Raw genomic sequence first — 27,713 nt, 5'->3', positions numbered from 1 at the left:
TGACATGCTCCCTTAGCTTCTACCTAAAATTTTCTCTGTGCTTCACCAAGATTGTCTATTTAGTATCTTGGGGCAAGTGTCTGGACCTCACCTGTGCATTCCTATAGTTAAGCCTGGGGCTTAAGATCCAGGGTTCACCCTCACCTACTTTTCACCCTTTGCTGACCCAGGCTCTTCCTTTACTTCAGCTTTCCACATACTCTTCTACTGGAGTGTTTTTATCCTAAATACTCTCTCAAGCTAAAAGTCTTCATGACTTCAGGAAAAATGGGAGTTCATTTCCTAAGGGAACTTTTCCTTGTGTGAGGACACTGGTGTCCTTTGGTGAGCTAAGACCTTGACAAGTTCCCACAGCCCTGAGCTCAGCCTTCTGTTCTACTAGAGGCAGACAATGCTGTTACAAAGGCTAGTTATGGTCAGATAGGGCTTTACGTTTTCCTGGGTCCTGAAATTAGAGCCTCACATTCGTAGCTTGGCTTTTTAACTCTAGCATTTCCACTTCTGGCTTTTTGCTAGTTAATTGAGGATAAAAGTCTTGGAGAGTTGTCTCTCCAGACTGGCTTCAAACTAGGATCCTCAGATCGCAGCCTCCTCAGCATGTAAGATTTCAAGCATGATCCACTAGTGTCCAGTTCAGATTGCTATAAGGTGGTAAAACAGAGAAGCCACATTTTTTTTGCCAGTCCTAGGCTTAGGTTCAGGGCCTAAGCACTGTCCTTGGATTTTTTCAAGGCTGGAGCTCTCCTTGTACTCCACTTCTGGAGGTAGAGCCAGCACTACTTCTGGCTTTTTTCTTATGTATATGGTACCGAGGAATTGAACCCCGGTCTTCGTGCATGCAAGGCATACACTCTACTACTAGGCCAAACTCCCAGCTGGAAGCCACATTTTGAGAAGTCAAATCTTGGAGTCTTTATTAAAAGGCCAGTAACTGCACGGTGGACTTCTGTTTCAAAAAACCAGCAGCCAGTAAATGCACTTAACATTAGGAAACTGAACCATAAAGGTTAGAAGTAAAAGAAAGAACAACAATACCAACAAATCAATTCAGCTCCAGTGGAGAGCTTAAGTGGGACGTCATGGTGACTACAGAAGGAGCCAGGAGACAGGACAGGAACATGGAGACACATGGCATTGTGAAATGCTGGTCTAGGCCTAAATAGGGTCAGGTCAGGGGGCAGGTTCACAGGAAACTCCAGGTTTAGTAACGTCGCAGCCATGTGCCTGCCCTGCCTCCAGGAACTCAAGTATGCCTGGAGGTAGAGGGCTTCACCTTTCCCCACCATGAAGACAAGATTCCAGACTTTACCATCCACCATGTGGCCAAGATGGCACTGGCCAGACTCGATCACACTATTTCAAGATGTGATGTTTAAAATGTTATCAGTGAGTTCTTGTCAAATTACACCTTCCCCGTCACTCAGTCCTAATATAGATTAATTCAATCTTACATCTGTATTGTCATAGATATTCCTGGAAGGTATGGTGAGATAAACTACCATTCAGGGATAAGTGCTGAAAGCCAGCTAAGGAAAAAGTATTTGATGAGGGCATTGATGGTCAATGAGAAAGTCATACCAGGTCCTCTCAGCACTCTCTGCCTCCTGGTCTTCTTCTCCGCACACACCAAGTATCCACAAAGCACTCTTACTGAAGTTTTGCTGACTATGCAAATGCCTTTTCCTTCCTCATTAGGTACAACTTGAAGGTCATCTCCAAGAGTTATCTTCCCTGCTCCTAAGAATAGCCACTGCTCATCCTTGAAACTAGTTCATAGTGCCATGTCAAAATTGTACAACATGAAGTTATAAGAAGTAAAGCACATCAAGGTTTTGGGGGGTTTTTTGGTTAGGTTTTATTTGTTTTTGGTCCTGGTCCCAGGGCTTGAACTCAGGGTCTGAGTGCTGTCCCCAAGCTTCTTTGGCTCCATGCTGGTGCTCTACCACTTGAGCCACAAAATCACTAACAGGCTTTTTCTGAGTAGTTTATTGGAGATGAGTATCTCACAGTCTTTATTGCCCAGGCTGGCTTTGAACAACCAACCATAGATCTCGGCCTTCTGATTAGCTAGGTTTATAGGGGTAATCCTATAGCCACCAGCACCTGGCATACAAGACCAGTTCTGGCTCATACCTGCATTCTGGCTACACAGGAGGTTGAGATTTGATCATAGTTTAAATCCCAGGCAGAAAAATCCAGGAGACTCATAGCTTCAATTATTCAGCTCAAATGCAGAAGTGCAGCTTTGGCTCAACTAAATTGTGAGCACTAATTGTGAGCATGAAAAGCCAGGCAAGGGCTAGAGTTCAAGCCCCAGTACCATAGAAAAACATAGTCATTGGAGATGTCCTGGTAAGAGTAGTAGTGGGACATCAGCCCCTCTCTGTTCTTGCTCTGCTTCTTGCACATGCTCCACCACACACTTCTGTCACATGCCCAGAAGCAATAGGCCAAAACACATGCTTGCTCTCGCTGTCTGTCTCTGTCTCTCTGTCTCTCTCTGTCTCTGTCTCTGTCTGTCTGTGTCTGTCTGTCTGTGTCTCTCTCTCTCTCTCTCTCTCTCTCTCTCTCTCTCTCTCTCTCTCTCTCTCTCTCTCTCTGCAGTACTGAACTCACCTCTCAAGCTTGTTAGGGAGAAGCTCTACCATTAGCCAAGCCTAAAACTTTGGCTCTTATAAGTTGATCATCTCAGGCATTTTTTAAGGTTTGGAAAGCTGAGTAATGCAAAGCTTCTACTCTACAGTCTTGATGAACTGATTCCAAAGGTTTGGATTTGGTTCCTCTTGTAGATTCTTACAGATTTTGTACCAAGACAATAATGTCATTTGCAAACAAACAGTTCTGTCTTTCCCATTTGTACAGTTGTTTTCTTGACATGTTGCAGTGACTAGGCCTTCAAGTACTGTGCTGACTAAGAGTGGTGAGAATGGTTGTAATTGGTAATCCTTCCCTTGCTCTTAATGATAGGAAAACACAGCATTCGATCTTTACCATTGAGAATGTTAGCTGGGTGCTAGTGGTTCTAAATCTACTCTAATGGCCTAATTTTACTCAGGAGGCTGAGAAATAAGGATCACAGTTCAAAGGTAGCCCAGATAGACAAATCTAAGAGACTCTCCAATTAACCAGCAAAAAGCCAGAAGTGGAAGTGTGGCTTAAGGAATAAAATACCAGCCTTGAGTGGAAAATCTAAAGAACAGCAACTATACTCTCAGTTCAAACCTCAGGATCTACACAAAAGATTTAAAGAAAAGAAAAACACCTATGGCTACTTTAGTTGAGGCCAAGATTATTTTTGTTTGTATTTATTTATTGGTGCCAATAGTGGTGCTTGGATTCACATTCTTGCTTAGCTTTTTCCTTCATGGCTAGATCTCTATCACTTCAGCTCCACCTTCACTTCTGCTTTTTTCTGGTTAACTGTAGGTAAGAGTTACATAGACTTTTCTGCCTGGACTGCCTTGGAACTGCCATCTTCATAACCTCAACTTCCTGAATAACTAGGATTACAGGTGTGAGCTAGTAGCTACCAGTGAAGATTCGATCACTAGTTCTAACTTTAAATTTTGTCCTCTCCACAAATTATAGATTTCTATTGCTATAATAACCTTTAAAAAATAAAGAACTGAACATTAATGATATCTCTTCCTATAAAATTTAACAAGGAAGGAGTATTTGGGAATGAGGTAACATTTCAACCAAGGAGGACAAAGGAGAGAATAGAGAAATGAGAGGAAATATATTGTGTGGTATATCATTTTTTATTTCACATGTACAGCCATTCCCATTCTTTACATGTTGCATACATATTCCTCCACGGTAGTCTCATGTGATCATACAATGGACATGTAAACATTCCATTAACTAGCTCAGTTGGAGTTCTAATATGAAACTTAAGTGTTAGCTGAGCAAGTGCATGATAAGTTCATTCCAAGAAAGAAGGTACAAATGTCTGTGACCTTCTCTGGCTCCCTAAAAAAAAAATTATCTGTCCAAAAACTTATTAATGAATTAAAGGTATAAAATGTTTAAATATATTTTAATGCAAATGTCTAATACATAAACAATAGCCTTTCTAAAACTAGAGCATTCAGCTGATCATTTCTAAGCTTTGTTCAAGTCTATGAAGTATATCTTCACTGAAAGGATATAAAATAACAAATCTTTCCTAGTCTAGACTTCTGTTATGCTCACAGAATTGGCAAAAAATTTAAACCAGTAAGTGTTACATTTTCTAGTAAGCGCTGAAAATTCCAAGACATAATATTTGTAATACAAACTATATCATCATGTTTTAATTGGTTTAAAACTGAAAAATCTTTCTACAAAGACCATAGGGCCAAAGAACAGGAAAAAAAAATGCTGAGGCTTGTTCTGTGAGTTTCTTCCCGTTCAGAACCTCCGACAAGGCCCCCATATGGTGGTGAACCCAAGAGGCGCTCATCCAAGAATGGCCAGGGAAGTGACTGTCCCCAGAGGTTGCCAGGTCCCAGAGACCATGGTGGGACCACCTACTGACCCCGTGTTGTACCCCAGAGAGATGGGAGGGAAAAATAAAAAACAGTGTTTTCCCTACCTGTGCCTCAGTGATAGTAACTACACTGTGAGATATGCGGTTCTGTAAGAGTCTATACTAATAAAATATAACCGGTGCCTTATAGATACAGCTGCGACCTAGTCACACCACCGTGAGCTACTACTAAAAGGGCGATTCTGATGGGACATCTGGGCTTATTTGAGCTCCGCGGGAGTCCAGTCAGATGGAGATGCTGCTGGGCCTGCAATGTTAAGTACACACAGAACAGATAGGTAAGCATGACAATTTTGAACAGAAAGTTTTAACTTACTCATTTTAAATATAAGAGTGAATGTATTTCTGACATTATGCCTGAGGATTAAAACTGAAGTCTGCACAGAATGGGAGTCCCATCGAATGGGAAAGCCTGTGACTCACCTTTGACTTTGGGAGGCAAGGACAGAGCGCTCTCTTGGGGAGTTTCTGTGCTTCACTGGCCCAGGCTGAAAAGGTCTCAGCTGACACAGAGACCCAAGCGAACTAAGCAGTGAAGCACCCCCACCAGCCCACTCAGCCTGAGTGACCAGCATCTCACTGTCTTCCCCCACAACGCCTCCCCTTCACTAATGTGGACCCCCAGAGAAGCACAAACTGAATCCAGCTGAGCACCAGCTGCTCACACCTACAGTCCTAGCTAGTCAGGAGGCTAAGCTCTGAGGATCCGGGTTGGAGATAGCCCAGGCAGCCAAATCTGAGAGAATCTTATCTGTAATTAACCAGTAAAATGCTAGAAGTATAGGGGGCATGGCTCAAGCAGCAAAGGGCTAGCTGTGAGTGATAAAAACAGTGACAGTAAGACCCTGAGCTCAAGCCTCAGTACTAGCACAAAACAAACAACCAATTAAGCTAGGCTTGATGGCTCAGTCCTTTAATCCTAGTTAATTGAGAGGCAGAGCTTGGAAGATCATAGTTGGAGGCCAGTCCCAATGGAAAAAATTAGTGCAACCCCCATTTCAACCAATAAAAAGCTGAGTACCATGGTAAGAGCTTGTTGTTCCAGCTAAACAAGAAGATGGCAGTGCATAGTGGCCAAGGAACAAGCACAAGACCCTTTTGGGAAAAAATACCTAAATCACAAAAAAGGACTGGTGGCATGGCTCAAGTGCTAGAGTTCCTGTCAAACAAGGGCAAGGCCCCAGATTCAAGCAACAGTACTACCTAAACAAAACCCCACCCAAAGTAAAAATACATCACCAACATGATCCAGATACTCCTCAACTAAGTATCTCCCAAAGGACCTGGATGTCCGTAGCTGTAGAGAGAAATGCACTATGCAGTGCCATGCATAGTAGACAAACCATGGAATCCACTCAAGTGTCAATCGACAGATGAACAGAGACAATGGAGTGAATGTTCCTACAGTGGAATACTACTCAGCAATGAAAGAAGGCACTTTTGGGCAACATGGATGAACCAGAAAGGCATTAGGTAAAGTGAAATCAACCAGGCTGAGAAGGACAAATCCTGCAGGACCTTCTCCTAAGTGAGATCAGAAAAGGCCAAATAAGCAGCAGAGAGAAGAACAGGGTTGGGGGTAGAGGTCAGAAAGATCTAATGGAGGATGGCCAGGAGTTTGGCCTAGTGGTTAAAGTGCTTGCCTAGCATGCATGAAGACCCAGGTTCGATTCCTCGGTACCACATACATAGAAAAAAGCCAGAAGTGGTGCTGAGGCTCAAGTGGTAGAGCTCTAGCCTTGAGAAAGTCCAAGGACAGTGCTCAGGCCCTGAGCTCAAGCCCAGGACTGGCAAAAAAAAAAAAAAAGATCTAATGGAGGATGAGTGGTCCAGCAGGGTGAGTACAGAGAGTGACTGGACGCTGCACATTTCCCCAGTGTGCGTGGCAGGGCTGGGGTGAGTCTCCAGACGGAAGGAACAGGTCCACCGAGTCTCTTTGTGTCATTTAGACTTTAAACTCCCAAGCAGCTCATTTTCTCTACAAACACTCACTTGGAAGAGCAGATTCTGAAATAAAGAATAAGGACATTGGTTTTTCAGTTTCATGAAATAGACTAAAAATTCAAAGAATGTGAAATTACTTAACATAATAAGAACTAAATCCACAACACTCAAAACAAAAGAAGTCATAAAGCACTTTGAACCTAAAATTCAAAAGGCCATTTTCCTAATGTTGTTGTGCCTGTGCTGCAGCTTGCATTCAGGGGCTGGGAGCTATCCCTTGACTTTTTTCACCCAAAAGGCTCTCTACCACTTGAGCCACAGCTCCACTTCTGTGTGTGTGTGTGTGTGTGTGTGTGTGTGTGTGTGTTTCACTGGAGATAAGAGTCTTACCAACTTTCCTGCCCTATTCTTGTTAGCTTCAACCTGCCATACTCATATCTCAGCCTCCTGAGGAGCCAGGGGTCGGCGACATGGGTCACCAATGTCCTTGGTGGGTTTGTTGTTGTTGATGTTGTTTGAGATAGGGTCTCACTATATAGTCCAAAGCTGCTTTGAACTTTTGATTCTCCTACCTCACCTTCTTGAGGGCTGGGATGACAGGTATCTACCACTGTGGCTGGCTAAAAGGACAGGGTTATAATGGCAGATTTTATTCACCAAAACAGCAAGCAGCTGGAGTAGAGATCTACTCACAAGAAAGGAAACAAACAAGCAAACAAAAAAATTCTCATCAAAGAAATGAAGCCCCATGAGTAAAATAAGTTGCCCAGAAATTAATACAACTATAAAAACTAAACACTAAATATATGCATACATGAAACATATGCATGTGCCTATACTCCCAGCTACCCAGGAGTCAGAGATCCAGAGGATGGTGGTTTGAGGCCAACAAGCCAGGCCTGGTGGCTGTAATCCCAATAGAGGGAAGCATAGGCAGAAGGAACGAGGGGTCAGCAGAGCCCTATACAAAAATTCAAGACACTATCAGAAAGACACTAGCTAAAGCACAAAGGACTAGGTTGTGACTTAAGTAGTAAAGCATCTGCCTGTGAGTGCAAGGCCCTGAGTTCAAACTCTAGTAACTCTCTACCCTGCACCCAAAAAAATGTATACTGTGACTGGCCCTCGTGTCTCATCCCTGTAACCCCAGCTACTCAGGAGGCTGAGACCTGGGGATTGCTGTTTGAAGACAGCTTGGGCAGAAAAGTCCATGAGACTTATCTGTAAGTTAGCATTGAGAAGAGCCAGAAGTGGAACTGTGGCTCAAGTGGCCCAGTGCTGGTGTTGAACAAAAGCAGCTCAAGAACAGCACCCAGGCCTTCAGTTCAAGCCCCAGGGATTGCATAAATAAATACATACCAATGTATTATCTTGAATATCTAATATAAAGAAAGTTATAATGGAACATATTCAAACTTCAGAAATGTTTATACTGGAGCAATTTTAAGTTTGAATGCAGTCTGTATGAGGAGATAGGCCCAACTGCTTCTGTGGAAGTCTGTGGAAGTCCAGCAGGGTAAGAACTCTGTGCAGAAGACTAAAACTGATATTGCTGGATACATTCTTTGTACTAAATGAAGTATCAAGACTTTGGACAAGCAAAAATGAGAAGCCTCAAAAATCATGACTTTTGCTTTCTGATAAAGAGGAAAAGGCAAAATCTTGTGTTAAGGGAGGCTCAATTCAGAGTGCTCCTCACCGTGAGCTTTCTCAGAGCCTTCAGGAGCCTCTGGGTCCTTGGGCTCTTCCGAGTCCTGTGTGGACTGGGAGGATGTGGATTCCCTGGAGGTCTTTGAGGTCTTCATGTCCGTGTCTGTTCTCTGTTGCTGCAACCACTCATCCCTATAGCCATTGCTGATAAGCTTGGAGAAGTTTGTTGGTGAATTGGTTTATTGACCAGGCCTCAAAAAGATAAAAGTGAATATTAAATATTAACACAAACCTTGATAGCTGGGTACGAATGGCTTACACTTATAATCCTGGCTAATCAGGAGGCTGAGAGCTGAGGACTGAGACTCAAAGCCAGTAGAGGCAGAAAAACCTTCTAGACTCATCTCCAATAGGCAGTAAAAAGCCAGAGATGGAGATGTGATGTGCACGTGTGCGTGCGCACATGCACACACACACACACACACACACACACACACACACACAGATCAGAAACAGAACAGTATTCAGGGAACAAAGTAATAAGTTGGATGCACAGCTGTCTTAAATACAAGACAGCTATACTGTTCTCCCTCCCTGGATTTATCTTTCCATCTATCCATCCATCATCTACCTGCCAATCATTTTTCTTTATTGGTTTTCTCCCTCTCATTCAGTCTAGCTCAGTGTTCTCAAGGCATTCATGACAATGTAATCATTGTTTATTGCCCATTAGATGAGAAGCTATCTGAAGAATTAGGCAATTCATGATATTTATTCTTGCACTAAACCAGTATTCTGTGCATAAGGAGATAAAGGAGTCCTTAGGGTTCTCTTCAGCGGGGAGGTGGGGGGTAGGGGGGAGATGTGTGTGTTGGGGGAAAAGGACAGGATGAGGCCTCCTCCTGGAGCAAGGGGGCCAGGTAGGCCTGGTGGCTGGGAGGGCGGGCTGTGGGTGGGGACTGTCACTCAAGGAAGAAGGGGAGCAGCAGCTCGCCTCCTGGCCAGCTCAGGCCACTCTGGAACATACATGGGAGGGAAGGACAGTCTGCTTCCCACGGAGTCTTTGGAGCCCGTTGGCGTCCCCGCTTTGCTGGGGTATTTTGAGTGGATGGCGGGCAGCTTCACCTGTGTGGCAAAATACAACACAAATGCGGAGTGAGAAGACTACACAACAAATGTAGGACCTCTGCTGGGAAACAAACAGCCACAACACGTGTAGGTCAACAATCCTCCCATTCAGTAGAAAAGCTTTGTAAAGAGAACTTCTAAACATGGGCCCCTGGCAAACCAGGCACCCGCAGCTTACAGCTGAGATCCCAGCCCTTAAGGAGGCTGAGATCTGAGGATCAAAGGGGAAAACCAGCCTGGGCCAACAAATCAGAGGCAATCCTATCTCCAGTTAACCGTGAAAAGCCAGAAGTGGAGCTGTGCCTCAACAATGGAGTGCCATCCTTACGCACAAAATCTGGTAAGAGCATAATGTCCTGAGTTCAAGCCCCCGTAAAACACACACACACACACACACACACACACACACACACACACACACACGAAGTCACTCTCTCCATATAGACAATTATGAACATCAGATGAATGGAGAAGCAGGCTACACCTTGATCCACAATGAAATACAATCCACCAATACAAACGAATGGAGTTCTGACTCCCCAGCAGCTGGCTATGTCTAAAATGCACCAGGGAAGAAAGGACCATAACTCGGGGATACCATAATTTGACACTCTGGAAAGACTACAGGGAGTTTGGCTTAGTGGTAGAGTGCTTGCCTAGTATGCACAAAGACCTGGGTTCAATTCCTTGGTACCATATACATAGAAAAAAGCTGGAAGTTGTACTGTAGCTCAAATAGAAAAAAAAAGTCCAAGGACAGTATTCAGACCCTGAGTTCAAGCCCCACAACTGGCAAAAAAAAAGGAAGAAAAGCAGACAGGTACTTGCAGGAGCTGTGAGTTAGGAGGAGTTAACACCAAAGGAGCTGAGGGAAAAAATAAATGGAATGTCTCTGTACCTCAGTGGCTGTGGTAGCTTTGTAATGTATGCCTTGTACCACCTGTAGAGCAGGTGAGCTTTAAATATATTATGATATAAGAAAAAAATTGCATTTTATTTAAATTATATCTTATTTACAAAGAAAAAGACTATCGCTTTCATAACAGCAATAAAAGAAAAACAGAAATAAGTAGTAGGAGCCTGGCATCCATGGTTCACACCTGTAATCCTAGCTACTCAGGAGACTGAAATCTGAGAATCAAAGTTCAAAGCCAGCCAAGACAAAACCATTCTGTGAGACTTTCATCTCCAGTTAACTAGTGTGGCTTAAGTGGTGGAATGCCAGTCAAGCAAAGTAAGCTTAAGGGATAGTGCCTAGGTCCTGAGTTCATGCCCTATTACTGTCACGAGAAATAATGTTTTTAGTAAAATAAAAGATCCCTCCCAACTCACCCTGCAAGTGAGCAAGAAACCCAGGAATGCTGGGTGAGGAGTCTTCCCTAAGAACAGGCCAGTGTGTACCACACCCCAAAGACAGCCTGGGTGTGACAGGGAAGTGCTGGCTCCCGTTCCTCCCTCAGAGGCAGCAGCCGGTTAGCTGGGTGATTTGATTCTCATGTTCAGGTTCTCACTATCTAGGCCAAGATGCCTTGCAGACACAGCCCAACACTGTGTTCCTTCTGCTAGACAATGTTGATGTCCCCAAGACTGTCATCCTGTCTCCTAGACAGGGTGGAAGTAGACAGGCTGGCTACCAAGTGGGTCATTCATTTGATTTGGGGTGATACAGCATTTAACACTTTTACATCTCTCTAGCTTTGTGCTGTAATGGTAGTTAGCATCTCCCCTCTGCCCCCAATTATTTATAGCTTACCCTTTACGCTAAGAAACAGGCCTGGGCTTTAGTCCATTTACAGTACTTACACAAGTGACCCAAAGCCCAAGTCACCACTTGCCATGGAGGACAGCTTGATAAGCAAATGGCTTGTTCCAGCCAAGAGATGCTGACCTCGGCACTCACCCCAGCCCCCAAGTGTCAACAGAGAGGTTCCTTTCCACATCAGGACACAGAGATGCCAGTCATGGGAGCCGGGGACGAATATATCTCTCTCTTCACAATTCAAGTAGAGGATAGTGTTCACTCTTCATTCTCACTCTCAAAAGCATCATCACTATTTTTAATACACATGTCATCGTTTCACAGATCTGACTGGGTGAGGCAACGAGACGAATTTCAGACCTTGCCACACCCAGTGGTACAGAGCCCTCAAAGTCCTGGGAGCTGCTAAGAGGAGGCCAGGGGATGAAAAGACTTTTAATCAAGAAATCACACTCATCTACCAATCAAAGTGTTTTGGGGGTTCACTTTGGAGGGACAAATGCACCCTTGGAATGGGTCTTTTATCACAGAGACATCTCAATTTAACTATAACTAAAACATGTGAAGATAGAATACAAAACCTGGCACTGGAAACTCACACTTGAAACCATAGCTCTCAGGAGACTGAGATTTGAGGATCACAGTTTGAAGCCAGGCCCAACAGAAAAGCTGGTAAGACTCTTACCTTCAATTAACCAGCAAAAAACAAGAACTGGAGCTGTGGCTCAAGTAATAGCATGTAGGTCTTGAATGAAAAAGCTAAGAGAGAACACAGCCTGAGTTCAAGCCCCAGTATGGGCACAAAAAGAAAAAGATAATAAATGTATATGAAATTCCCTTTCTATAAGCGCTGGATGACACATGTTATGCCAGTTTCTTCTAGGTAAGCATTCACTCGTTAAAACCACCTTAAAATGCAAAAACAAGCCAGGCACTGGTAGTTCATGCCTGTAATCCTAGCTACTCAGTAAGCTGAGATCTGAGGATTGTAGTTCAATGCCAACAAGGCAGGAAAGTTGGTAAGACTTTTATCTCCAATAAGCTACTTAGAAAAAAACTGGCTCAAGTGGTAGAGTGCTAGTCTTGAGCACAACAAAGCTCTGGAAAAGTGCTCAGGCCTGAGTTCAAGTCCCAAGTCTGGGAAAAAAAGGCGCAAAAATAGCCAGGAGCCAGTGACTCACACATGTAATCCTAGCTATTCAGGAGGCTGAGATCTGAGGATCTCTGTTCAAAGCCAGCCTGAGCAGAAAAGTCCTTGTGAAACTCTTATCTACAATTAACCACTCAAGAAATGGAAGAGGAGCTATGGCTCAAAGTAGTAGAGCACTAGCCTTGAGCAAAAGAGCTCAGGGACAGCACCTAGGCCCTGAGTTCAAGCTCTGTGATTGACGACAACAACAACAAAGAGCAAAAATTCTGGATTGTTGGACAACTGGATTCTGCTTATTATATAACTTATTATTATCCAATAAAATAGCCTGTACAAAAAAAAATGAAACAAACAAACCTGTGCTCTTCCCTATAAAACCACTAATCAGAAAAAGAAACAGACAACCAGACTGTGCCTGCTCACATTGTAGGAGATCCACAATTAAAATACAGACCATATCCGGCAATGTCATGGGCATCAAGGAGACACACCAGCAACAGCCAACAGACACACTGCACAGTCATTCAGGAAGCCACGGAAGGAAAACAACCCTGGATGACAGATGGATGAGCTTCTGTCACCTTTTTTTTTCTCTTCTAGTTCCTCGGCCTCTCTTTGCCAAACCATTTTCATGTCAAAATCGAAGGGGCCTCTTCTAGATTCATAGCTTCCATTGGTGTGATTGGGATTGAATTCTTCATACACTATGTAATCTGGCATGGAGACCATGGGGACTCTGTGAGAACAGTGGTGTCAGTTACAGCCTGCGCTCGTGGGGCCCCCTTCCACCTCTCCCCAATTTCTCTTGGCTTCCCTGAAGACATTGGTAGGCCCTGCCATGGGAAGCAAAAAGCTCCACCCCTTTCCAGTGCCAGCCTCGCAGATCATCACCAGAACATCATCTACTCCTTTGTCTTCTTCAATGAGCTAAATGCTCCCCTAAATATGTATCATTTACAATGATCGTTTCAGTCTGCTTGTTTTCTATGACATGGCCATTTATAGTGTGGGCACTTGAACTTCCAACTGAGCTTTGGGACCAGTGACAGGAAGGGGTCAACCCCAGAGTCTCCGGCCCCCTTTCTACCAGGTTCTAATCCACTCAGCTGCTTTTTCTTTCTTTCTGAACTTAGCACAAAGAATTTTTTTAAGAAAGGTTAGAGGAATGGCTCTGTTGGTAGAGCACTAGACAATGAACAAGAGCATCAGGTACCAAGTTCAAGTCTCGGTCTTGGACCTTAAAAAAAAAAGCAAGGGAAAAGTCTAATATTACATGCCTCGGGCATGTAAAAAACTTATATTCATTTTCCAGCCAGAAATGAAAACAAAGGGTTGAAGCCCTGGCTCAGTTGGTGGAGTGCAGGCCAATGAGTGAAAGCATCAAGTACTAAGTTAAAATACCAGTCGAAGACCTTTAAAAAAAAAGAGGGGGGGGAGGAAATAAAGAGAAACAAAAGCTGAGCATTGAGGCATATACTCTTAGCTACTTGAGGCTTAAAATGACATTTACTGTGGTTTTATCTTACAGGCAAAAAATAAATTAATAAAAAGCCAGAAAAGTGCCTGAAATGAATTTTCAATTTATGCCAAATTAACTACCCAAAAAACTGGAAGTAGAGCTGTGGCTCAAGTGGTAAAGCACCAGCCTTGAATGATGCTGCTCTGGAACAGCACTCTCGCTTAATTTAATGAATTTCAACTTGAGCTATTTTGTCCCCCAAAAGAACAACGCATAGCTGCTTCCAGATACTCACTCTCGCTGCTGGGCAGTAGCAGGTTTGCTGTGGTGGATATACCAGTCTGGCAGGGAATAGGCCACTGGAGAACTTGTCGTGCTCCCAGGACCCAGGTGTGTCAGCAAATCTCGAAAAGAAAGGGACAGAGCTGTGTGTGACCCAAATGTCCTGTGTGGCATCACTAGCCCACATCAAGGGGAACTGTGCCATTGCCCTGGGTGGCCTCTGGGCCCGGCACTACCCCAGCATCTCTGATACTCCCCTGCCTAGGCACAGGTAGACAACTGAGGGTCCTGGTTGGGCCTCAGACAGGGCCATGGTTCATGAACCTCCCTACCTCCCTCTCTAGCATGGATCTGGATAGTCTTCTGCTGGCATGGGGTCTCCACCAGACATCATCACTTCTGGGGGCCCATCCTTCCATTCCTCCAGTTCTTACTGCTCCCCTACCTTTGGCCACTCCTCCAGGCCATTCCCCACAACTCACTGTCCTCCTTCTCCAGCCTGCTTCCAGGAAAATCTGCTCTCTCCAGGATCCCAAATGGTGAGTCCCCAGGAGGGATTTAATCATTTAGTTTGGAGCTAATCTGAGAGGCATAGCGCACAGGCTCTGTTCTACAAACTCAGGCCAGCGCCACAACACACATGCCCAGCTTTCTGACCCCGATCCCTTCCCTCCTAGGTGTCAAAGGGCAGCTAGTAGAGCTGGAGGTATGGCTCAGTGGTAAGAGTGCCTGCTTCACAAATACAAGGCCCCGGATTCAAAACCCCAATACCACAGATGTTTAATCTCCCATTTTACAGCTTGAAAACCTTTTTCATGGTTAAATACTTTAAACTTAGAGAAAACATAGAAGAATAATATGAGTTCTTCTACACCTTCCAACCAGACTCTCTCTTGATGATATTTCATGACGCTTGGTTTCTTCTCTCCCTCCCTGTCTCTGTCTCTCATTACTGTCTCTTATTATACTTCACACTGCTGGGCATGTGTTGCAGAAGGCCACACTTCCACCTCTGGGCTTCATGCCATCACACTGTGATGACACAAATCAAAACTTGGACAGTGATGTAATGCCCCCATTTCAGTTTAGATCTTACCAAATTTGGCCAATCTTTCCACTTTTTTTTTACCAATAGCAGGGGAAAGTGGATCTTAGAAAGTGAGATTTAGGGGCCGGGATTTTGGCCTAGTGGTTAAAGTGCTTGCCTAGCATGCACGAAGACCCGGGTTCGATTCCTTGGTACCACATACATAGAAAAAAAAGCCGGAAGTGGTGCTGAGGCTCAAGTGGTAGAGCTCTAGCCTTGAGAAAGTCCAAGGACAGAGCTCAAGCACTGAGACCATGCCCAAGACTGGCAAAAAAAAAAAGTGAGATCTAGTCCTTGTCCCACCTATTATAGGCCTCAAGAGGATTGATATGGGTATTTTATTTTTGTGTCACTACTGGTGCTTGAACTCAGGGCTCACATTGTTGTTTAGGGCTGCCACTTCACTGTTTTGAGCTATACCTCCACTTCTGGTTTTGTGATGGTTAATTGGAATTAGGAGTCTCAGATTTGTCTGCTCGGACTGGCTTTGAACCATGATCTTCAGATAGGAATACAATCATGAGCCAATAGCACCCCGCTTGGTCTAGATTTTTTTTAATGTTAAAACAATGACCATGGGGCTGGGAGTTTGGCCTAGTGGTAAAGTGCTTGCCTAGCACACACAAAGACCCAGGTTCGATTCCTTAGTACCCACATACATTTAAAAAAAAAAGCCAGAAGTGGTGCTGTGATAGAGCTCTAGCTTTGAGAAAGCCCGACTGGCAAAAAGGGAAAATGATGGCCAGCTTGTCTCCCCTGTGGCATTGCCAACACAGGTAATGGCAACCCGAGGAGGGATAATTGTCTGGATGTCATCTACCCCAAAGGCAGGCTATGAGATTTCAGGGGTGCTGTCCCTTACCTCTCTGAATGATGATATCTATTGAACTCAGTATGTTCCCACTTTTAAGATTGTCAAATGCTTTGTGAAAAAATAGATCTTGTATAAAATTGATTCTCATCAGTGATCACACACATCCCCCTATACTTATGAGCCTCAATTCCCAATGGCCTTAGGCAAATGTTAAGAATGTTTTATCAAAGATTCTTGGAAGGATTGGGGTTTGAATTTAGGAGCTGGGCACTTTTGAGGCAGGTGCTCTACCACCTGAGCCACGCCCCCAACTGCTAGAGCAATATTTTTATACAGATGAGATGATGGAGCACGTGGGGCTTACCAGGTCTGCCGCCTTGCTTTGCAAGCTTCACATATTCTGAGTCGGTTTCTTTTATCAAGTACCTTCACATCCCAGGCAAGTACTCATTGTGTGAGTCGTCCAATTTGCTGAGCCCTGGAATCTGAGATGCTGGAGGGGCATCCACAGCCTTCTCAGAGCGCTTCACGGGGAGATGGTAATACCATTCTAGATAGAAGCAAGGCCAGTTCACTGCCATGCTGGGCTGCAGGATTGGCCACATGGGGAGAACCTAGGTGCTTCCCAGTCTATCTGCTGTGGACGTCACCAGGCAAGCCACACAGCACAAAACGGAAACCAGCCTCATCCACCAGTGTGAGCTTCAGGGAACTCTCCAAGCCCTATGTCTTTCTATCTTAAAATAAAATTCTTAACTGTTTTTCTTGTCATTCTGGGAAATAGGAAAAATCCCACGTTATTTAAAACATGACAGATAAACCAATGGAACAGATGGATAAATGTGACCTGCAATTTTTGTGTGAGCTGCAATTTTTGTGTGTGCTGCTATTGGGGCTGGAACTCAGAGCCAGGGTGCTATCCCTTAGCTTTTTCACTCAAGGAGGGTGGTGTTCTACTATCTGAGCCACAGCTGTACTTCTGGCTTTTCTGGTTAACTGGATACTTTCCTGCCCAGGCTGGCTTCAAACTGGTCCTTAGATGTCAGTCTCTTGAATAGGTATGATTACGGATGAAAGCCACCGATACCCAGCCATGGGCTGTGATTTGACAAACTTACAACATTGAAACACTGAGGTAAGCCAGGTACTGGTGGCTCACACTTGTAATTCTAGCAACTCACGAGGCTGAGATCTGAGGATCATAGTTCAAGGCCAGCCCAGGCAGGGAGGCTTGTGAGACTCTCATCTCCAATTAACTACCAAATAAGCAGGAGATGGCTCTGTGGCTCAAGTGGTAGAGAGTTAGCCTTGAGCAAAAAGCGGGATGACCCTGAACGCAAGCCTCATTACTGGTACAAAAAAGAACAAGAAAAGGAGGAAGAGGAGGAGGAAACCCCTGAGATATAAATTATGGTACAGAAACCACAACCTGCTGTAACAGATGGACCCGTTTTATGAGAGCAGCAGGAAGCAGGTCAGGGAGAGAGCCACAACTCCCCACCTGTACTGGGAAGGCACCAGCCAGCCCACCTCCCATGCTGGCCAGCTCCCACACCAGCTCCCATCAGTGGCTTTACTATACTGTAGAGGCCACAGTGAGAGGTGAAAGGTGCCAGGGCCTCAGTGTTTACTGAAGAGAGCAAGGAGAGAGGGTGAGGCATTTACTTGCCCGAACTCCCCACAGGTTAGGAATAACATTTTAAAGATTCCAAAGGACTGTTTTATGGAAAAGATTGAGTTGAAGCATGATAATTGTGAATGGAAGGATTTCTCTCATCTAGAAGAAACTGGGTGCAATAGCTCAGAGGAGACACAAAAGACAGGAAATGGAGGCAAGTATGGGCCCCATGCTGAGAGAAGAAGCTGAGCATGAGACTGATGAGGTGAGGCAGCTCCCCAAAAGGTGCTTAGGATAGATGTTGCAGCCCACCTGGGGACCAGCAACAAGATTCCCTGTAGGTATTTAGTCACAGGCTAGGGAGCTTATATCAAGAGCTAGGGAGAGCCGGGCACTGGTGGCTTATGCCTGTAACCCTAGCTGCTCAGGAGGTTGAGATCTGAGGATTGTAGTTCAAAGTCCCTATGAGACTCATCTCCAGGCAGCCACCAGGAAACTGGAGGCGCTACTGTGGCTGAAGCCATAGGGCACTAACCTTGAGCAAAAGAGCACAGGAGGGGCCGGGAGTTTGGCCTAGTGGTAACGTGCTTGCCTAGCATGCACAAAGACCTGGGTTCGATTCCTCAGTACCACATACATAGAAAAAAAGCCGAAAATGGTGCTGAGGCTCAAAGGTAGATAGAGCTCTAGCCTTGAGAAAGTCCAAAGACAGTGCACAGGCCCTGAGCTTAAACCCAGGACTGGCAAAAAAAAAAAAAAAAAAGAAAGCACAGGAACAGTGCCCAGGCCCTCAGTTCAAACCCCACAGCTGGAAAAAAAAAAAGAGCTAGATGTGTTGGAAAAAATCCAGAGGCCTAGAGTTATTAGTACTTATTTATGACCCCATAGGGAGAAGAGAGGTGGGCACTTAGGCTATGAGTGTTTCAGGTAATTCTTTCCATCTGAAATTAGGAAGATACTCAAAATAAGAACCACACACACACTGTTTTACGACTTAAAATCTACGGAAAACAAAATGCAAAAGGTACAGCTTCATAACATAATTATTGGGCATAGTTAATAGCACCTATTAGCATGTACAAACACAGATTCATAACATTTACAGTCTGATGCAATGCCCGGTTTGTGGTAGAAGAGATTATACGTTTGTGTGTATGTGTGTGTGTGTGTGTGTGTGTGTGTGTGTGTGTGTTATTCGGCTGGACCACAGTACCTACATAATAGACATTATTCTAGATGCTTTTGTGAAGATGATTTTGAGATGAGATTTGCACTTAACTCAGATGGCCTCAAAATAGGCATGAGCCTCATGTAATCAGTTGAAGGTCTAATGAATAAAGAATGCAGTCCTCCAGGAAAGAGTGAATTCTCCCTCCAGATGGACTTCAGATTTGAAATGAAACCTGATCTCCTCCTCTGGCCTCTAGCTCACCAGACTTCATATTTGTTATCCCCTAGCCATGTAAACCAAGTCCTTAAAATAAATTCTGTGTGTGTGTGTGTGTGTGTGTGTGTGTGTGTGTGCACATGTATGCATGTGCTGGCTGACCAGAGTTCTTTGGAAGCAGCGTATTAAATGCACTGTCACCATAGCACAAAACAAGTCATTCTGTGAAAGTTTTAGACATCCAATTTGTACTTGGAACTTCAACTGCATGAAGTTTTAACCCAGAAAATATTTAAATGACTGAAGAATATTAACCAGCTAAATCATCGCCTTCCCTTAAAAAAAAGAAGGAAGAAAAAAGAAGAAGAAAGTTTAGACAATGGCACAAAAGATCACAGAGAATCAATTTAAGGATTAGGAATCAGGGTTTAGCAGCTCAACTATTTCTTCCTTTAGAAGGGCATTCAGTTTGTACTTTATTTTTCCTCTCTCTGTTTTGCTTACTAATTAATCCACAGAGAACAGTGTGCTTCTACCCGCTCATTACTGGAAGATTTGGACAGGCACTGAATTCTAATCTATTGCTAAATGTATGCAGTAGAAGAGCTCAGAAAGTGAGGGTTCTGGTTTGAATGAACCAGCTCTCACCACCTAACAGACAGAAAGACAGAAACAGAAAGAGACATAGACAGAGAGACAAAGAGTCAAAGAAACAGAGAGATGGTTAAAAGGATCTTTTAGCTTTTATCTCAAAATTTGTTTAACATTAGATCATTTACTATATGACTGTTTTTCTTTCTATGATTTTTCCCTGCATGCTCATAGGCTGTAGTAGTAGTTTCATTTTCCTTTATGTGTGTGTGTGTGTGTGTGTGTGTGTGTGTGTGTGTGTGTGTGTGTGTGTGTGTACTGGAGCCTGAATTTGCAGTCTAGGTGCTATCTTTAGTTCTTTTGCTTAGGGTTGGCACTTTACCAGTTCATACACACCTCTACTTCCTCTTTGTGCTGGCTAATTGGAGTTAAGAGTCAGACACCTGCCTGTGATCCTCAGATCCCAGCCTCCTGAGTAGTTAGAATTACAGATGTGAGCCGCCAGTGCCTGGCTTCCCTGATCTTATCAAGGAAGAAATACAGACTGTTGAGAATGAAAGTCAAACTTGAGATCACCTAGCTCGTCAGGTGCTCAAAGGGGACCAGGCTGCTGTTTCTAGTCTGTGAAGCCTCAACTAATAAGCTACTTGCTTGGTGTAGAATGCTCCAAACCAAATGCTTCAGTTTCCTAGTGAAAAAGTGGGGTGATGGGGCTGAGAGTGTGGCCTAGTGGTAGAGTGCTTGCCTAGCATGCAAGCAGCCCTGGGTTCGATTCCTTAACCAGAAGTGGTATTGTGGCTCAAGTGGTAGAGTGCTAGCCTTGAGAAAGCTCAAGGACAGTGCCCAGTCCCTGAGTTCAAGTCCCAGGACTGGCAAAAGTAAAAATGGGGTGATGATTCCTGACAGCTCCTAATGAGGTTAGATGTGGGAGTGTGTATAAAGTACTGGGCACAGTGCCTGGCACTTGTTAGAATCCATCAATGGCATTCCTGTAGATGAGGCCTCGACCTATGACATCAGGTGGCTCACACCTATAATCCTAGCAACTGAATTCTGGACATCCCAGTTTGAAGTCAACCTAGGCAAAACAAGAAAAGGCTTTGACTTCAAGCCCTATGAGAAAGACAGAGAGAGAAAGGGGGGTGGGGGGGGAGAGAGAATGAGAATCACAGGAAGGCCCAAAGGTTAGAGCAGGAGATGTGGAACAAGCCAGACCTGATGAACAATGCACTACCCACAACTGGATTTCCAGCACAGCCATGGCACCACCCTGACAGAGGCTGACTGTGCAGTTAAGTATGGACGGGCCACACTTCATTTTATTTCTGAACACACTGGGCGGATGTGATTGGCTCCAACTGATCCCTCTCAGCTTAGCCCTCTTCCCTACTCTCCATCTGCAACCCTTCTCACCACACAGAATAAAAACAAAAGCAACCAATAAAAAAACGGCATATGGAGACTCTTTCCTTTCTCTTCTTCTCACCTACACATTGGGTACATAAGAAGTCATGAACTTCCGCTGAATTAGCTTTTCTCATACCCTGCTGTTTCAAGCAAGAAACATTTGGTGGAGTCCTAACTTAGAAGCAAAAGCTAGGGAGCCAGCGGGGCTGTGCGACTGAGAAAGTTCCTTATTCAATATTCAGAATACACTGGGTTAATTCATGACCAAACATTTCCGGAAGGTTCCTATCCACAACACCGCACCAAAAAGAGAGGGGGGCGGCCGGGATCGTTCCCAGGGTGTCACGCCCCAACAACCCCGCAATCCTCAGGCAATCCGCAGTCACCGCAGGGAGCGTAGCGGTGAGCGGTGCTCTGTACTTCCTTGCTGGTATTCCTCATGGCCGGGCGCTGTGAGCACTTTCAGAGGAGCCCAGGGTGCTAGGGTTAGCTGGTAGCTGCAGCCACAGAGGCGAAGTCCGCGCCCCCTCCCGGTCTTCCCGCCTGCACCTGACACACCTGCACGCGCCTCCCGCCCTCGAGCGCGGGCACATCCACGCACGGCACATTCTGGAGGCACAGCAGGGGCACATCAGGCCGGGGGCGCAGCGGGCGCGGCGGGGAGGGGGCGCAGCGGGCACGGGGACATCAGGCCAGGGCGCAGCGGGCAGTGGACAGCGGACAGACACAGAGGGCAGGGGGCACAGCGGGCAGGGGCACAGCGGGCAGGGGCGCAGCGTGCACAGGAAGCAAGGGCGCAGTGGGCACAGCAGGCTGGGGAGCAGCGGACAGCGGACAGACACAGAGGGCAGGGGCACAGCAGGCAGGGGCGCAGCGGGCAGGGGCGCGGGACGCACGCTCAGCCGGACACACTGCTGGCTGGGTCACATGCACGCCGGGTACACGGCAGGGGACGGGGCACGATGGGCAAATAGCTGGGGCCGTGCACGCGGAGTAGGCAGCAGGTGTACCGAGGTACAGCCTGAGGTCTCCACCGATTCAGCAGTGCCAGGGATCTCCTGCTCGCCGAGGGTCTCCGGGGTGCGACCAAGGGTGCGGCGGGAGTTCTGTCAGCCAATAGGGGCAGCCTTAGGCAAGCCAGTAAGCCAATCAGAGCCGGGGCATAGCGCGCAGGCGCAACCAGTCAACTGCCGGGCGCCCTGGCGAGCCCAGGGCGGTGCTGGGGGCGTGGCGAGGCCTGAAGGGGCGGGTACGGGGGCGGGCCCGGCGAGGCTCAGGAGGCGGGGCCCAGGGGAGGGGCGCGGTGGGTGTGTGTGTGCGGTGGGGGATGCAGGGCTAGCTCCCGCCACTCTTCCCCGCCGTCCCGCACTGGCAAAGCAATCCGGAAAAGCTGGGAGCGTCTACCACCTCGTTCTCCAAGACACAGTCCCACCTTAAAAAAGAAAACTGCTAGTACCTGAAAATATTAATTAGAGTCTCGCACGTGCTTGATAGGGTGAATATGCAATAAGAGCTTTGGCAGAATTCATTCAGTAGGAGACACTTTTGTCACCCAGAAAGCTTCATATCATCCTGGCTAAATAGTGGGCACAATTACTCTCTGCTAACCCCCTGTGAGAGTGAGGGATACCTTATTATAATTTTCAAAGAAACACACAAGACCTTGTCTTCAATTCTTGGTACTGCAGTATGTGTGTGCGCGTGTGTTTGTGAAAGAGAATAGGACATCAATTCATTTCCAACCATTGAGATTTCTCTTTCTAAATTTTTTTTCTTTTTTTCATAAAGACATCTTAGCCAGGCACCTGTGGTGTGCACCTATAATATTAGTTACCGAGGTGATTCAAATCTCGTCCAGACACACAAGTCTCCACCTAAGCACAAAACAAAACAAAACCGCAAAGCTTGGTAGGTAATGCATGGTAAAAAGAAACTACTCAGTTTATGGTGGCCAAATATGAAGAGGAAAAGAGGGTCTGAGGTTCCAGTATATCCTCACAGGGCCCATCACCAAGACCTAACTTCCATCCATGAGGCTCCACCTCCTCTTCAGAAGTTCTACCAGCTGCCAATGACACCACAAGCTGAGGACCAATCCTTTAAGACATGGGCCTTTGGCAGACTGAAAGCATTGCAGAATTCTGAGGGTGTTTGGTTGCCTTCTTTGCTCTTACGTTTTGCTTTTGCATTTACATTTTCTCCACAATATTGCATTTTGTTTTTTACCTTTGTTTTTTATTTATTTATTTCTCTAGGCTCAAGGCTAGCACTCTAGCACTTGATCCACAATGCCATTTCTGGCTTTTTCTGTGCATGTGGTATCAAGGAATCGAACCCAGGGCTTCATGCATGCTAGCCAAGCACTCTGCCACTAGGCCACGCTCCTGGTCCTAGAATCTTCTTTTCTAATGCTTGTAAAATAAACACTACTATAGCTGGTTTTGTGTGCTTGAGAAGAGCAGAGCTTATTCCTCCTGTCATATTGTATCCATCTCTCTGTATGAATATTCAAATGAGCTCCCTGAGCTGGGCACTTACCCCTGTAATCCTAGCTACTCAACAGGCTGAGATCTAGGATCACTGTTCCACACCAGCCCAAGCAGAAAAGTCTGTGAGACTCTTATCTCCAGTAAACTACTCAGGAAATTCAGAAGTGGCACTGTGGCTCAAGTGATAGAGAAATGGCCTTGAGTAAAATTAGTTCAGGGACAGCACCACCCCTGTGGTGTCTGCAGACCTGTCATCTCCCCCGCAAGCCCAGGTGAGCCAATTCCACTCGTGTGAGACTGTTTGGAAACCAGGTGTTATGACTTTTCATCTCACAGAGCTTCGTCCCCTGCTGTATGCCAAAGATGAGAAATCTAGTTGAGACTCAGTGTAGTTCCCACCTAGCAGGTTTGTGTGGTTACTTGTCAGAAACTGCCTGGAGCTGATGGGATCATTCATCTGTATTGCACCCCTTTCAGCCAGGTCATAAAATAGACAAGAGTAGAGAAAGAAAAGGAGAGGAGAGGGGAGTAGAGGGGAGGGGAAAAGGGAGAGAGAAGAGAAGGAAAAAGGAGGGGAAGATAATAAAGAAGAGAAGAGAGGACGAGCCCATCTCCACTGAATTCAGGAAGTTTCCATTGTATTCTCTGCCCATTTGCTGTATAAATTCTTATAAAGTAGCTACCAATGGTGGGTTTGTAAAGACCCCAGTTATCATATTTAGAGAACAAAAACAAGGTGGATCCAAGCGCAAAACCATCAGGGTCTAGAAAAAGAATCCTGGATGAGCCTGGCTATGTTGAAGTAAGTGAATACAGATGTGCAATGTGGGACAGAAAGTAGACAGCTGAGAATTTGGGGGAGAGAAAGAGTGTATACTAAAAGAAAATCTAAACAATGTGGGGGAAAAAAGTGTTGGCTTTTTTTTTTTTGTCGGTCGTGGGACTTGAACTCTGGGCCTGGGCTTTGTCTCTGAGCCCTTTAGCTCAATGCTAGCACCCTCCCTAACCCTTGAACCACAGCATCACTTCCCATTTTCAAGGGATTAATTGGAGATAAGAGTCTCAAGAGCTTTAGTACCCAAATTGGCTTTGAACCTCGATCCTCAGATCTCAGCTTCCTGAGTAGCTAGGATTACAGGCGTGAGCCACTGTACCTAGCAAATAATAATAATAATCATTGTAATATAATATATTATATAATAATATAATATATATAATATAAACATATTACTATGATTATTATTATTAGCAGTCTTGGAGCTTGAACTCAGGGCCTGGACACTGTCTCTGAGCTTCTTTTGCTCAAGACTAGCATTCTACAACTTGAGCCACAGTACCACTTCTGACTTTTTCTGTTTATGTGGTACTAAGGATTTGAACAGGGCTTGTGTATGCTAGCTAAGCACTCTACCACACAGTCATAGTCCCAGCTGTGAAAAGATTATTAACAATTTCAGGAGGAAATGTAAAAGAGAACATAACCTATGAGTTGTCAATATTTATTCAAGTGCAATAGCAATGATCTATGCCAGTGTTTTCTCTGAATGCCAGGACACAAATACATGAGGAGAATAAAGCAGAGGTGAGAGATGGAGGTAGAGAGTGGTAGGGGGAGTGGAGCCACATCTCATTTCTCAACTCAGGAAAGTACTGTTATCTAAAACTGACAAACACAGAAATAGATACAAAGAACTTTAAAAAAATAAAAGGTCCAGCCTGGGAGTGTGGCTTAGTGGTAGAGCGCTTACTTAGCATGCATGAAACCCTGGGTTTAGTTCATTGGAACTACATACACACAAAAAAGCCAGAAGCCGTGCTGAGGTTCAAGTGGTAGCATGCTACCACTTTTGCTTGAGCAAAAAAAAAAAAAAAAAAAAAAAGCCCAGTTCCCAGCTCCTGAGTTCAAGCCCCAGGATTGACAAAAAAAAAAAATAGTTCCAGAAACAACTATTAAAAGAACAGAAAGGCTGGGCTGGCACTGGTGGCTTACACCTGCCATAGAAGTTACTCAGGAGGCTGAGATCTGAGGACTATAATTCAAAGCCAGTCTGGGCACAACCGTCTGTGAGATTCAATAGACCGCCAAAAAGGTAGAAATGGAAATGTGGCTCAAGTGAAAGGGTGTAAAACTTGAGGGGGGAAAAATTAAGTAAAAGTAGGATTAGATCACACTAATAAAAATTAAACTTTATTTTTATTTTTTTATTTTTTGCCAATTCTGAGGCTTTAACTTAGGGTCTGACCACTGTCCTTGGTCACTTTTTGCTCAAGGCTAGTGCTCTGCCACTTGAGCCACAGCACCATTTACAGCTTTTTCTGTGTATGTGGTACCAAGGAATCGAACTTAGGGCTTCATGCATGTTAGGTGAGTAATCTACCACTAGGCTACTCTCCCGGCCCTAAAGTTTATTTTTAAATGCTTACATAGATCCTCCTTTCTTGTAAACTGGCTTACATTTTCTCTTCCTTGTTCTTTCTCTTTCTTCCTTTTTCTTTCTAGTCGTAGGGTTCTGAGAAACCTTTCCTTGATATGTGAGGGAAAGAGACCGAAAACAGAGAGGAAATATGTAATTGCTCTAAATTATAATCTCTTATTTCTGTAATAGGTAAGAATCCATTGGCTATGGCAAAAAGACCCATTGGCTTTAGCTTTGAAGCCAATGTATTCATGGCTTCAAGTCCTCCATAGCTTCAAGTCCGGCCTGCTAGTTAATTGACAGACTCTCCACTTGAATGATTTTCCCTCAAAACCTTAGAGACTTCTTATTTTTATCCAGCATTCACAGCCATTCCAGGGCCAGAAAGTCTTCAGTTTACAAATTACCTTTTATTCTCTCAGTGAAATTTTGTGCCTTTTCTTCATTCCTGGCATTCTTAAATTCTGCTAAAGTCTGTGAATGCGCTCATTGCAGATGTTTAGGCATGACAAGAGCCTAAAACTGCATACGTCATTCAGTGTATTGCCAGTGGGTGACAGAGCTGTTTGTAGAGAGGGTGATGATGGCAACAGCTATGATGGTGGTAGTGATGATGGTTGTATTTGTGATATCAAGAAAGAAGAAATAATTCATTTGACTCTCAAAGCTTCCATCTTTGTGTCATGCCAATTCTGCTTTCTTCTCATTCATGGTCAAACCAAACCATTGGATGGTATCCAACTGGAAACAGTATGAGGGCATACAGCCTTCCCGGCTTACCCACAGAACTTCTTTCGGACAGTTGCCATCTAGACTGTCTTTTGTTAAACCAGCTTCTCTAGCACCACCACAGCCATATTTCTAAAGACCAAGAGATGGGTCAGAGACGTGGGGAGGGGAAGCTTTATGATGCATGTGTGAGCACCTACAAATGTGTGAGTAGGCCTGTGTTCATAGAATGATGTGCAGTGATTTACTCCCTTTTGGAAAAGAACTGCATTAGGGATCCAAAGGCTGGAAGAGATAAAAAAAAGGGAGGGGGGGGAGTTTAGCCTAGTAGTAGAGTGCTTGCCTAGCATGCACGAAGAGCCAGGTTAGATTCCTCCATACCACATACATAGATAAAAGCCAGAAATGGTACTGTGGCTCAAGTGGTAGAGCTCTAGCCTTGAGAAAGACCAATGACAGTGCCTAGGCCTTGAGTTCAAGGCTCAGGACTGGCAAAAAAAAAAAGGGTGGGGACGGGCACAGTAGCACACACCTATAATCCTAGCTACTCCGGAGGCTGAGAGCTAAAGATCTCACTTCAAACCCAGCCCAGGCACTAAAGTCCATGGGACTCTTATCTCCAATTAACCACCAGAAAACTGGAAGTGGCACTGTGGCTCAAGGGGTAGGGCAGTAGTATTGAACTGAAGAGCCCAGGGACAATGCCCAGGCTCAGAGTTCAATTCCCATGACCCCCCCCCCCCAAAAAATGGGTCAGGAGTGTGACCTAATGGTAGAGTGCTTGCGTAGAATGCACAAATCCCTGGGTTCGATTCCTTGGTACCACATACACAGAAAAAGGTGGAAGTGGTGTTGCGGCTCAAGTAGTAGATCACTAGCCTTGAGAAAGCTCAAGGACAGTGCCCAGGCCCTGAGTTCAAGCCCCAAGATTGGCAAAAAAGAAAAACAGAGAACGAGACAAAGAGAGAGAGAGAGAAGGGTGGAGGACCAAAGTTTCTTAGTCCTTTTCATGGTATGTGAAAAATGCAACTCTATTTTTTAAGGTCTAAAGCTAGAAGGTAATAATCAAAATATTAAATATTGAAAATCAAGATATTAAAAGATGTGTTCTGAGCACTTTTCCAAATTCTAGTTCTTAGAAGTTGTCAGAAATCAAACAAATAAATAACTTGGGGGTTACAGAGCAAAATCCTTTTTTATTTTATTTCATTTTTTTTTGCCAGTCCTGGCTTGGGCTCAGGGTGTGAGCACTGTTCTTGGGTTTTCTCAAG

The 27,713-nt window shown here is 44.9% G+C and overlaps 1 pseudogene across 1 annotated transcript; it reads right to left on the bottom strand.

Moving 5' to 3' along the window:
- Positions 1-3,742: 3,742 nt before the first annotated feature.
- On the bottom strand, positions 3,743-21,407 carry LOC150064952 (uncharacterized protein C7orf57 homolog; annotated as a pseudogene). Its single transcript, XR_016534825.1, has 9 exons — positions 21,194-21,407; positions 16,169-16,354; positions 13,917-14,025; positions 12,744-12,898; positions 9,421-9,464; positions 9,153-9,250; positions 8,175-8,377; positions 6,524-6,538; positions 3,743-4,778 (listed from the first exon to the last, which is right to left on the bottom strand). The product of XR_016534825.1 is annotated as an uncharacterized protein C7orf57 homolog (transcript).
- Between the last annotated feature and the right edge of the window lie 6,306 nt (positions 21,408-27,713).

The sequence above is a fragment of the Megascapheus bottae genome, chromosome 3 (assembly GCF_031878675.1).
Source record: "Megascapheus bottae isolate mThoBot1 chromosome 3, mThoBot2.hap1, whole genome shotgun sequence".
NCBI lineage: Eukaryota > Metazoa > Chordata > Mammalia > Rodentia > Geomyidae > Megascapheus > Megascapheus bottae.
The sequence above is the reverse complement of the archived record's forward strand: the minus strand, read 5'-3'. Positions and strand labels throughout refer to the sequence as shown.